This window comes from Cimex lectularius, unplaced genomic scaffold (assembly GCF_000648675.2).
Source record: "Cimex lectularius strain Harlan isolate CLEC.00 unplaced genomic scaffold, Clec_2.1 scaffold16, whole genome shotgun sequence".
In the NCBI taxonomy this organism is placed as follows: Eukaryota; Metazoa; Arthropoda; class Insecta; order Hemiptera; family Cimicidae; genus Cimex; species Cimex lectularius.
Window position 1 is genome coordinate 2,891,853 of NW_019392679.1, and position 14,394 is coordinate 2,906,246.

Consider the following 14,394-nt stretch of genomic DNA (forward strand, 5'->3'; position numbering starts at 1 on the left):
CACTAATAAATACGTTCAAACTGTATTTACAAGTTCCACTCACATACTAACCTATCCTAATCTAAATTGTTTGACGGGCCTGTGGAGTACTCGATATTCCTCGACAGCCACGTCCTTTCACGCATCACCTCTCACGCTAATAAATACATTCATTCTGGACAAACCACTACACTTCGGTACCAACGTATAGTACCAACGAAATGCCAATGACTCGTCCCTCACATCATACTACAAATATATAACATATCTATACTAATTTGGTGGGCCTGTGGGTACTTGATATTCCGACACAGCCACACCCATGCATACTTCGACATTCACGCAAATAAATACATTCGTACAAATAGGAGGGATCTACCACGTGTGGTGGGTTATATATAGCTATACGCATTGATTAATTTTAGGTAATCAATGACCTTCCGTTTATAATCTTTCCTGATGACCTGATCCTGACCTCCGTTTAGTTTTGCAATTCAGCACCACTTTTGAGCTATGATATTTTAACTTAGTGCGTTGATGGCTGCTTGGCTACCTGACATGCTAGTTACATTCTGAATTTTGTACTCTTTGCTCAAGTTGAACCGGGAAGCCTGGAAATTACCCAGTACATTCTCCGTTCTAGATCCATCATTGTACCAGCCAATGTTGCCGTTCTCAACCGAGAGGTTTATCATTCTGTAACTCACATTACACTGTCATTCACAAGACCGAATGACTCATTCGACAAACGTCCATAAGTATTATTTTCCTATAATAGTAAATAACTATTCAACTGTTACATTCAATTTGTATGCAGTATTAACACAAATTGAAGTTAAAATATTGATACAATTATGAATTCAGGCGTAGTACATTTTTTCGGCATTATTTTTTAATCTAAATGAAGTTAAATTGTTGTAATTTAGAATAAATGGTTTTTAATTAGAATAAGTATTCTAATACCTTATAACCGAGCGGTGATAACAATTCCGATGTACATATGTAAACAGATGGACAGGTGGTACAGTATTCATTATAAACTCAATCCATAAATTCATTATTACCGTAAATTTCAATATTGTAAATATATATTTATTAATAATTAGTAAATTGATGTTTGTTAACGTTTTAAATAATTATTAATCAAACAAAATTTCAAAGTCCTGATGAACAGTATATGTTACACGCAATTTTGACAAATGAACTGAATTTTCCAGTTTTTTTCTTTCAAATTAGCCTTATCACTAATTTTTAATATTAAATTATTCACTGAAGCCTGGTATAAATTACACTGAGATTTTGTAACGATGAACTAGATTATCGACCTACTGGATACAAGAAGTCTTTTCAGAGGATCTTCGGAAGAGGTCAAAACAGAGAAAACTTCCTTACGGTTTTCTCTGTTTTGACCTCTTCCGAAGATTCTCTGAAAAGACTTCTTATACTGAGATTATTACCTAGGGGAAAATACGTATTTAAAAGACAGTTCACGAAGGCTTTTTTCTACGTCTATAATAATGAAAAGTACGAGCGAAATTTGAAACAATTTAAATTGTTTATGCACCAGAAGTGAGGAGAGACATAATTGTTCTCCCTGGAATATGTTACCAGATGAAACTGTCTTTCATTCTGTGTGTATCTGCCCAATTTTGAGGAACTACAGAAAAACCTAAATCCAACGTGATAAATTGGAATATATTTCTCGAATATTTAAATAGACGAAATTGGCAGGAACTATACAATTATGTAATATACGCATTAAAATATAGAAATCAATTGGCACAAGAATTTAATTATTAAATTAATATATTTAACAATTTACTTATATATTTATTTGTTCATTTATTTATTCTCCTGTTTTACTATTTGAATCTATAACTTGTTGTGTGGGTATTGTTAATGGTTTTAAAGACTATTTGTTTTGTGAATGTAAAATTGAGTAATGTATACAATATTTATATATTTATTAAAAGTTGTTATGAATAATAAATGCTTTATGAACATACATTAAACTAATTTATTTGTTACGTTTTGAGAAATTGTTTATATATGTACGTTTTTTTATGGTATTATTTTTTCTCTGTAGCTAATTTAATTAGAATTCAGTGCCTCTTATATATATTATATACATATTATGCATGCCAACTTCCGCAGACAGATGATATCTCAAATGTGTTTATGCTTTTTGCACAGTTCATATTTGTATGTTGTTTTTTGAGCAAAAGAAATAAAAAGCATTTCTATTCTTCTGAGATTATTTTTAACTATAACTGTTTCTTTATTAGCTTTAGTTAATATTTAAATGTAACGGCAGTTTATGGTAATGTATTAAACATAAAAAGAGTTTCACCATAAATCTGTAACTGTTATGGAATATAAATTTGTTTAAACGGTAGATTTTGCTACAATTCTTGCATTTCATTGTCGCCATAGCCAATATTTGTCACTCTTGGGTCACCATCTATTTTAGATTTTGATAAGACAAGTGTTCAACGGCCTGAGTAATCGTTTGTGACAATTCGAAGTTGAGTTTAAAAACTAGAAAACGTTCAAAACATAAAACGGTCTTCGGCTGATGAAAAAATATATTTCCCCCTGAAGAGGCCCCACACCCTCCCGAGAAAACTGACAAAAACGATGGAAATAATCTGTAGTTTTTCAAAGCGTCTTATGAGAAGTAACCAATGATGATTTTGGGATTGAATTACACGCCGTCAACGCCCCATGGAAGACTACAGTTAATGGACATTCTGTCGTTTTTGAAACTACATCATGATCTGTGAAATTTGTCCTTTAAAGTCATAATGCCACTCACTTAGAAACTGTATTCGACTTTTAATTATCAATATTATTACGGATTATGAAAACGGAGAAAAGCTGTAGGCTGAATAAGTAGAAAAATTTTTCTAAACTGTGAATAGTTAGGATGTGAAATAAAATAAAGTTGTATATACTAAGAAAACGGTTTTAATTCTACCGAGACCTGCATGCCACGTCCCGAAAAATAAACTTAGTGAGTTAATTATCGAAATTTAAATTATAACTAGTAGTTAACCTACCATCCGTAACTAGTAGTCGTTTAGACTAACTTCAGCTTCCATAGAAATGGAGCCCTTGTTAATAAAAAAATAATCTATTGTAATGTAAACATAACATTGAAATTATTATTGAATAGATATGCTTCCTTGAATTACCTTTGGAAGGGGGACAGAAGTGGTCGGAACGTTTGTGTGGAAAGTGAACGCCTTGAGGATGAATCATGCAAGGTCGACACTCCACACAACTTTTTAACAGATCAAACAATGCCCTATGTTCCGCCTTCTCTCCATTCCATTTGAAATGATAAAATCTAACAACTATTAGATATTTCCATGTTAGAACAACTATATTATTATTATAATTAAACTATATGGTATTCGTTAAAAACATATTTGTCCTCTAAAAATCATTAAGCCATCTTCTTTTCAACGCATTCACTCAGTTTTTAAAGCTAAATACAGAGCATATTGACACTTTCATTCTTAAATACACTCTTTCCTATTTACATAAAAGTTAAGTACGTAGGATGGGGAAATACTCAATATTTAATCATCACCCACTACACATACTGTATACGAATCTAATCGATCTCTCACACTACATATTCAGGCTATTAAATACATTCAACATCAATGTACTCAAAAGGAAACAGAAAACGAGGTATTTGGTTCTGGGTAAACCTAAAATACAGTCCAATCATTTCCACAACAGTAGGAGCCTCCCACCTCACTCTACATCGCCATTCTAGTCACGCTCGTTCATGCCTCTACCCAGTCAACATGATACATGTTCTTGCAAGTCTGTTGGTTAAATAATTTATTATATTATGCGGTAAAAAGTCAACCAACGGAAGCATTCTTACCTTCTCTTCAAATCATCCCAAACTCCTTGATCTAACTTGTAAATAGTTGATTAATTAATTATTTCCACAAAAATACAAAATCGTACGTACAGGGTAAGTTTTAACTTCTCTCCCCCACTAGTTTTATTCATTTTTTTTTTTATGGGCGCGTTTTTAGGAAAACCCCCGAGACAAGAGATTTTATTTTTTGTCTTTTTTCGTGAATCAAAAAGTTTTTATCTTACTCTTCAGAATAGAGGGATACGAATTATTGATTATCTATTGCAAAAGGCAAAGTACTCATCAATGTCCAATTTTTCCTTTTTTTAAAAAACATTAATCCAGAATTCAATGGTGCTATCGGTTTTTAATTTGGAGCCGTTTTCAACCATTTGCACTGTTAAATTCAGCATTAAAAAAACCTTTCAAAAAATGTACATTGACGAGTATCCGCTATCCTGCAGAGTCAGATAAAAACATTCAAGCTTATGAGTCACTAGACAAAAAATAAAAGTTTACGTGTCTCATGGTTTTCCCCAAAAACGCCCTGATAATAAATTTAAAAAAATAGGAGAACAGAAGTAAACACCCTATACATGTAAACCTTTTTATTGAAAAAATAGTAGATACGAATGAATTTATATATATTGGTTTTTATCGTTTTTGTAATACATAATGTCATCAAAAAATGCGCACGAACATATTTGTGCAAGTCTGTCTCTTTTAGACAAGTTGTGTTATATGAAAAAATATAAATAAACAAGGCTGTGCTTAAGGGCTGTAAGTTAAGGGGCTGAAGATGATTATAAAATAATTGAAAAGCCTCCCATGTAAATAAACCTGCCGGAACTAGGAAGGAAAGGATTATATTTATTTATAAAAACACCATTATGGAGTTCCACAGGAAGAACGGTGCCACACTCAACAACATCTTAAGTCTATCTCTAATGTTTAAGCTCCTATGCCCATTTTGCTGAAGAAAAACATGTTCGTGCAAGTTTCCCGAATGTAAGCTCATAGAAACAATATTTATTGTTAATTTTTAGTTTATTATTATTAAAGTTTCTGTATCTACATAAAGATTTCAATTTCTTTTGTACTTCATATCGTCTATTGATGTGCATTATCCCTTATACGATAAACAGGTTCTTACAATCTAAAACTGTGCATATTCGTCGTGGGAGGAATCCGAATGAGGGCTTTTCGCACTCTTCTTGGATAACTGGTTCTATGGTTTTCTATGGCAATGACATGTCCGAATTTTTTGTTTATTCCGAACCGAGAGATTTCCTTGAAATGGCCGTTTCATTAAGATAAGTATTTTTGATTAGCCTCATTCGATATATATTTGGTACGTCGTACATGAAAAAATATAAACAATCATTAAATTTTATTCCATTTCTAAATTAATGACAATTTTTTAACTTTGAATAATTATCACTTAAGAGATTATTCTTTCATTTCCTCCTTTTCCAGCTTTAATCTTCTCGATTTGTCATGAATTCAATGTTTACAAAAACTCTTGTTTAATTTTTTCTTAATGTCAATCATCTAACTCATAAATGTCTTTTGGTCTCATTGTTAGTTTCTTTGATCATATACATTTGAAAAAACATTATAATTTCATACAAGGATTACACACGGGCACCTTCTAGCAGGAAAGCGACCGCAAAGGTGCCCATTATGCAAAGATAGAGTAACAGTCGAGCACCTTTTCAATTGTAGAATAATATTTTGCCAATATTTTGGAATATCGTCGGACCTGTGCGTAGTCTTGGGGCACGGCAGCGGGCACAAATCGCTGTACCGGTACCTCAGGGCTATAGGGATCTTCAAATGTATATAGTTTATGTGTGTTTGTGTCGTGTTAGTGTGGTGTTTATGTTAATACATTAGGATGAATGTAATTTATTTGCGTGAAAGGAAGGGGTTATTTACCCCGCCCCGAGGAATATCGAGTACTCTGGGGTGAGTGTGTGATGTCTGGGGAGCAAAAGTAAGTTATTAGCGCGAATGGCGTGGGTTCGGCCCCGCCCCGAGGAATATCGAGTACTCTGGGGGAGTGAATGTGACCAGACTTTTATGTTAGTATTGTATGTTGTTTATATTTTACTCTGTTGGAATGAATGTAATTTAAGCATGAAAGGAAGGGGTTATTTACCCCGCCCCGAGGAATATCGAGTACTCTGGGGTGAGTGTGTGACGTCTGGAGAGTAAAAGTAAGTTATTAGCGCGAATGGAGTGGGTTCAACCCCAGGAATATCGAGTACTTTGGGGGAGTGAATGTGACCAGACTTCTATGTTTNAATTTGTGAATACCGCTTAATATTCGTTCAATTGTTGTTTTCGCCATGTTTAAATTCATTTTATTATTCGCTATATCGATATGGAATCTTAAGTTGTTTTATTTTTTGCTCAACTTTTATCGATGATGTGCAAATACCCAAAACCAAAATAAAACAAAAATAATTTGGTTTTATAACCCAAGATAATGAAATCTTCCATAAAACACGAGAGAAATACTATATTGTATTTCGTAGTATAAAGCTAGATCCGTAAATAACTGTTCCAGCTATCCAGAAAATGGTGAAGTTAATGAATGGAAATAAAATTTACTTCCACGGCATAAGAAATGGTTCTGCCATAATTAACAAAGATGAAACAAAATGTCCAGACGATTAGCATGCTCAATTTTATGTAAATTTGAAACGATTAAATTAATCAATTCATACATCGAAGCAAAACGTAAATAATTAAGAAATTAATATGAAATATATCATGGTTCTTTTAAAATATTCTATAAAAACAATGCTAAGACATTAAAATTGTGTGGTATCTTGGGTATCAATAAATGAATTATTAAATCGTGTTTTTCAATCTATTTGATAAAAACAATGCTAAAATAGAAAAACTAGGTAGAATCAAGGGTATGATTAATAAATCTTTCATAAATCTTTGTTGTGTGTAATAATATATATAAAGTTATGGTTTCGATGTAAGAAACTACTTTTTTTAAAATAACGTTTATTCAATATAAACTATAACTTTACACAAGGATTCTATTTTAAAAGTGTCTATACTGTTCGGAGTCTCGAGTGGATCTGACGAAGAGAGGTCAATGCAATCCACATTTTATGCTTACAATACATTCTCTGAATTTGTATAGGGGTAGAATCATTTGTTGCTGAGTTAGTGGTTTTGTGCAGGCGTAACTTATATATATTTTCTTTTCTCTATCTGTATTAATTAAACTGACCTAATCTAATAGGTCTCCCCCTTGTTGGATACTCCTTTTTGTAAAATAATAAAAATTTAAGCATTTAAAAATATCACAGTCTTAGGTACTACCGTAATTAATAACAATGTTAATCTAATTTTAAAGAAATAACCAGTCCGGAATTATCTAAACTAAAGTTATACACTTACAAAACGTATATATGTAATTTAGAAATTAATTATAATTTTTTTAAAGGATTCAGTGTGTAATTCGGGATATTACCTTACTATACACAACACGTAAAAATCAATAAATTAATTATGAAGTGTTAATTTTTTTTTCGTCACGATTGTGTTGCAAAATTGTACTTCTCTTTAAAGGACAATACACTGCCTCGGTTATCTACTGCATTTGTCCACGCTTCGCGAAGTTGCCATGATTTTCACATAAATAAACAACTTATAAGCCATAGGCCAACGTCGCCATAATCTTGTAGAGTTGTAAATCCGATTCAGTATTCATGTTTCATTCATTTTTTTTTCAACTGATTACATAATTAATTGAATTCAATTCAAAAATGTTTTATTTACATTATATAATTAATTAATAATTTCTTGAAATAAATACAATACGTGCCATTTGTCTCCATGGTCATAGCCATCAGGAATCATTACATAATTAAATTGACAGATTAAATTGATAAAATTATTAAATTAAATTCATAAAAAATTAACGAAATTGATTCAATTTTGTATGGAATCGGCAAAAACTGGCTGTCTTCATTCCTCAACTCTTATTTGAAATAATATGTAAATTTATCAATATCAATTGATACATTTCTCATATTTGTATATCATACTACATACTAACCGTTGTCGGCTTGTCACCAATGAAGCCACTGTACCAGATATTGATATGATATCAAATTTTCCCTGTAGTCTGAACATTCTTTATAATTTTTCAATTAATTAATATTTATGAAAGGTGTTGGTTGAGATAAAAAAAGTCAGTGCCACGAGCGGGATTCGAACCCACGACCTTTGGCTAAAGTCGCCGCTACTCTATCACTTGAACTCAAGTGCGGCGTATTTAGCCAAAGGTCGTGGGTTCGAATCCCGCTCGTGGCACTGACTTTTTTATCTCAACCTACACCTTTCATAAATATTAATTAATTTAAAAATGTTAATTGGTCAATTGGACCACGAACTGTAATGGATTCTTTATAACTATTGGTTTTTGTTAGTTTTGTTTTTCCATTGACCTAATTACGTTTGTTTTGTTTAAATTCGGAAATACAAACTTGGAAATAAAGGACGATAATTATAAATTAACTGATTTTGAATTTTCCTCGGCTTACTTTTTCAACTGTTTTATAAAGTCAAATCGACTGGTATTATTTTTGATTGATGAAAGTTAGCGTTGGATCCCAAGCTTATCTGTTAATTATTTTTATGGTGATAATAATATAAAAAAATGAATACTCGACCTTTGAAGTACCGACGTAAATTCTAATGTTTTTCTGTGATATTCAAAAAATAATCTTTTCTTGGCCATCAAAAATTGTTAAGATTATCCTCTAATTTCGAACGGGCGGTGATAAACCACGGATTTATAAGCAAATAAGACAAAAATGTCTGTCCTTATCGGATGCTGAGACAGCGCATTGCCAGTGGTGGAGCCTGTCTTCGTTTTAGCTAAATTCGCCAAATCGGCAAAATAATGTTGATTGCTCCTGTTGGCAAATGGTCATCTATTTTGCCTTTTCGTTTTGATTTGTAAAACGAGAGATTTTAGAATATTGTAGGCTTTTGACAAGATAAAGGGCCCTGCTTCTCTTTTCCTTATCGACTAACGAACTATTTTTACCACGTAGAGATAGGTTTGTTTAATTCTGGCCCTTGGCCTACTCTAAAAAATGTTTAACGATAAAACAAAATCACTAATTGGTTTTACAGAATGTTTGCTATAGTCTTACCGAATTGTTTTGCGGCTAACTCGGCAAATTTATTAAAAGTGTATATTTAAATTTAATTGTTTATCTGATTAAGACGCATATACAAAAATCAAATGATAACATAATATCACGACTTATATTCAATAATGGTTGTAATATTGATAAATATAACGTTAAATTGTCGACCTGATTAAATAATAATCATTAATTATTGTAACATAACATATTAATGATTGTCTGTTTATATTTAGTTTTCAGTTGTTTTTTCCTTTTTTTATATCAAGGATGATAAAGCTGAAAAAATGTATATCAGCATTACAGAAAGGTTTCCATTTGTTATTCTAATGTTGAAAATTAATTAATTATTTATGAATATTACTTTTTTATTGTTTTATATTTGATTTTTTTACGGGTCTAAACATGGACTTGGTTAATTGATTTGCAATAACTCAGAAGTGGTTAGGTATTTTTTTTACCATACCTCCCTCCGGATCTATGGTGATTAAAGCGATTTGGAGCTAATCAGTGGCTTGAACCATTCATCTTCAGTATGTGCTGCCATATCAGGGATTTTATTAGTTATTCACGAGTTGGTCGAGTCTGATCTTTCAAGGAGCCAAGGTCAGATTTTCAGTTCCAGACGATAGAGACGATATTAGTACAATATGAATTGGAGTAAATGTTAATACTTGTTTAGCCGTGATATATTTGTTGAGGTTGATGAACCTGTTTTTGTCTGTCACGAGTTTCGGTATTTCGCCTTCTTATGGGTTTGGGTAGTTGGTCTGTGCGTTTTTACGTTCCTCCTATTTTGTAGGTACGTCAAACCTACCAACGAATACTAGGATCATCAGAAACAACCAAACTAAAACAAAATGTTTTAAGTCCGGAGATTTGGATGAGGCCCGGCCTAAGCTCCCCCGTCAACCGTCCAGAAACCCATACAACCACCATTGTTTTTCCCAGACGCCCCAGTTAAGAGTCTCATAATAAGAACACGACGATAGGAACGGCATACGATCTTTCATGGACGGCGGTAACTGAGGTTTCAGTGCTTACAAGTTTAGTCGACCTCCATGGTCTCGAATTTCCCCGGTCGTGTGAGACAAATCTACAATGCAACGGAGTTAAGACTCCCGATGAAGAAGAGGTGAAAACCGGTGTACATAATCCAAGTCTACCAAGAAATAAGAATTCGGTAAAGGTATGGCGAGGTAGACAGCTAAAACGGCGAGATCGTCACGGACGAGTACGGATCCAGGGGAGGAGTCAGCCGGTTGTCCAGCTCGAGTATCATTCGCAGCGTCATCCTGGCCATCCTTAAGGCTTCGCCGAAGCTATTTCCAGGGGTTGTGTACGTGTGCTGTACTGGCATCTGAGATAAGACCCCGAACGAGGGGTCCCCGCCGCGTAGCCTAGGATAAGCTACTCTCTCCAAAGTTCGGGAAGCAGATTCCTATCCATCAGACCTGGCTCACCCTCAAAGAAACTGGTATTAGCCAATCCTGATTCGTTCCTTATCGTTTTCTATTCTACGAAAGTTGTCGGAATAAGACGTGGCCTCGGACACGGCTTCAAAATTGTCCGTCAGTGACATTCGACGCTTCGATCACTAATTTATATGAAAATGCATCTCAAAAATTTATTTTTTAATCTCTCAATTTAGTTTGAGTGAGATGAGAAAGCTGGAAACCAATGTTTAATGCCCATTTGGACCTTATAAAACAAAATATTTTATAAATTTGGGTGAAGTATCTTATAATTGCCACAGTAAAACTTAGTTTTAAACGAATAATCTTTCAGGCCATTTATGTGAGAATAAATACCAACGTTTTATTTTATGATTGTCTGTTTAATTACAGTAAAATAAAATTGACTTGTCGGCGGTGTTACTTTATCCTAAAGAAAGGGTAAAAAAAGAATATTTTCTATCTTATAAATGAAAATATGTGGGCTGATCTCATGATGAAATTTAATTAGGAATACGCTTGTATAGTTAGTTGTTTTCTGTTGGGTTGTCCGGAAAATAATGCAGGTTTATGCTTACAAAATAAAATAAAAATTAAATGTTTGTCCAGGCGTCTGAAAAAATGGTAGTCTGTAGGCGAGAGGTGTGGAGAATAGGGAGGGTGAGGTGAACTTCATAACCAAGATCCAACAGCTTCATTAATGCCAATTTCTGGTGCATTGCTTCAATTTCAGAGCAATACATTTTGGCAATGATTGTTTCCCTAGGTTTCACGTAGCTGTGGTAAATCAGGCCAAATGATTCCCACCTAAGGGTCACCATCACATTTTTTTATGAATTGGGAGGCTTTGAAAAATGTGGTGCTACTTCTCCTTTGTGAAGCCAAATTTTATATCGGTGATTTTTTTGGCGGTCGTTTAATGCGTGAGGAACCCAACTTTCGAGCTTTCTCACCTTTTTAATTGCCCTAAGGTGGTTAGCAATGGTCGATTTGCTAACTGAAAGATTCTCTGTTGTGCACAGTTGTTCTTGGATTTTCTTCGACCAAAGTTCGCACAACATCATCATGTAAGGAAGAAATCCTTCCACGACCTTCTTTCTTCAAGGCTTAAATTCTCCCTCTCGAAAGTTTTTACACGATCTCTGAACAGTGCTCTCACGCACACTGCCATGCTTCAGACTTCATTAATGTTTCTAGCCATTTGGGAACCGTTCCGACTGAGTTTAAACTCGGAAAACGAAATTACGCGAAATCACTCGTTGACATCTTTAGAAAGATGGAATTATTCCGAAATAACAAATTGCTGAACTGAGGTAAACAGATATGTTTGTTTGGAAGAGGATTAAAAAGTGTTGAAATTCGTACAAAAAAATAATCCATCAAATGTAAACAGTTTATTATATAGAGGGGTAATTGAAAGAAAATATGAAAAACCTGCATTATTTTCCGGACAACCCAATATTATTAAATATGCATGTAATGGAGGTTTTGGTCATATTATTTGCTCTCGGCGTCCAAATTTTCTGGGTAAAGTTCTGGTTCATTACGCGTTCTTTTCCGAACCGATTTTAATATATCAGTTCCATCCTTGTCATTTTTGCAGCTAACCTGTTTTGTTATTGCTCTTTCTGATGTTTTTCTTCGTATTTAATTATTATATAATATTATTTAAGAGCTTATATTAAATATTTAACTTAGTTAAATATATGTTATCTAGATATATTAGTTTCCTTTATTGTTCTTATTTACAAGTGATATGGCATGTCTAAATTTGTCATTATCTGGTTTTTCTATTTTTTATGCGCTTGTTTCTTCACCTTCTTTACCTGGAGAGAGAAAATCATGTGGGGACCAAAATATTACATCAAAAAATTATAAACATTACCATATTGAAATTAAGTTGTAATTTTTATTGTATTTTTTTAAATTCTAATGTGATTGTAGATTCTGTACCAAATCTTGACGGGTTGATTTATAACGGAGTGAGATGGCGGAAGAAAGGAATCAAGAACTGGGTTTCCCAGGAGACGACTTTCACAAGTAGAACGTTTCGTAGAAGTAACACGATAAAGAGGAATGCGACTATTCATCTGCACGTTAAATATGCCCTTGCTTCCCTTTAACTCAATCGAACCGGTTCGATTAAGTTTCGTCTTAAGGTTGCTCCAGACAGCCAATGCCGATTGCCGCCGAATATTTGCCAAGTCTAGAGATGCTCGTCGATTCGCCAAATAGCGTGCCTATGCATGTACTCATGCGGAGTTAGGTTATACTAGTTGTTGCGGAAACAGCGAATACGCATTTGCCAAGTGCCGAGCGAGTCCTCAACTTAATACCAATCGTGATGGACAACAGTGAAATTACCACTGCTGCAGGTGCGGTTACTGTTTTGTGCAGTGGCTACAAATTAATTGAAGGAAAAAGCGTAGGAAAAGGAGATTGTGTATGGTATCACGAAACCATCGACACCTGCCCTGCTTTTGACACTCTCCATGATTTTTTTAAGACAGATTGTAAAGGATGCCATTGCCCATTAGTGAATCCTTTTTTTTTTTTTAATTAGCCACAGAGTACTGATGCCCATCCTACATTCGATACGTTTCCATATATGGAAAACCCATCCGATTTTTATGATTCGTAAGTGAAGCTTTCCAAATTATTGGTACTGTTTCTTAAACATCGAAGAACTCTAAAACTGTTGCGTTGAGACAATCCATTCCTATGTTATTGTGTAAATTAATACATCTATACTAGTTAGAATCGTTTATTAATGAATAATAAATAGTATTAAATAGAAGTATGCACATACTGTTGATATTGGTAACAGTTGTTAGTTAGTTAAAGGTATGTACAGTTACAGTTGATTCCCGAATATGTGGATGCTTTGAGTGTGGTTATTTAACTAAGAAAACCAACAATAAGCTGAGCACGGCGAGTATTGAATATTTTTGCTCGGCGAATAACCGAGCATCCAACCCTAGTCGGCTTTTGGCAAATACCATATATCTGGAGCCACCTTTATGTAAAACCTAGAGCTGTAAAACTCACATGAGGAAAAACGGGACCAAATTCACATGAATGTAGTCGGTAAATCGGAAGCATGGCCTTGGTCGAAAGTACACTTGTTTGCGACAATTAAGTTTTATCGCTCTCCATTTTATCAGTGATTCATGCCGACTAACCTCGCCGCCATTAACACATCTGATCAACATATTTATTTAACTATGTATATGAAAAAACAAACATCTGTAGATATCTGTAATTAGACGAAAATGTAAGTACATACAGTTATACGTTATAAACTGAAGAATAAAATGGATATATTTTTATGAGCCCGGACTTTGTTGGGAAAAGTTAACAAAATTCGGTTTTTACATTAAAAATCTGCTGGTACAAATTAATAATTAAAGAATGGTTGGTAATTAAATTCATTATCTTTCCACATTAGTTACAGGTAATTAAGAGCTATTGTTGTCAAATTACATAGTAAAAAATGCTTCATTTACTTTTGTACAAATTAACACCACTTGCACAAAAAGTAGGATTATGCCATTCTGCTACACCTAAAGTTAATATTTTTCCTTCAGTGATTTCATTTTATATTATTCTTATTCTTAAATCTTTTTCTGTGGATCCAGTCAGACATTTGAGTATAACAATGTTAACAGCCAGGAGACTGAGTGTAAATCACTCTTCCATAGAAATGTTTCTTCGGCGCTTCTCAGAAACAGGGCTTCACACTAGAAAGCCAGGACAGTGTCGACCTAGGTCTACGGACGACTCAAATATTCAGATGGGCGTAATTTCATATGGAGAAGCTAAGGAGAAAGGTTCGTCCCATGATGTATGGTTCCTCAGGTGGAAATCTATGGTGATTCATTGATGTTCTGGGATG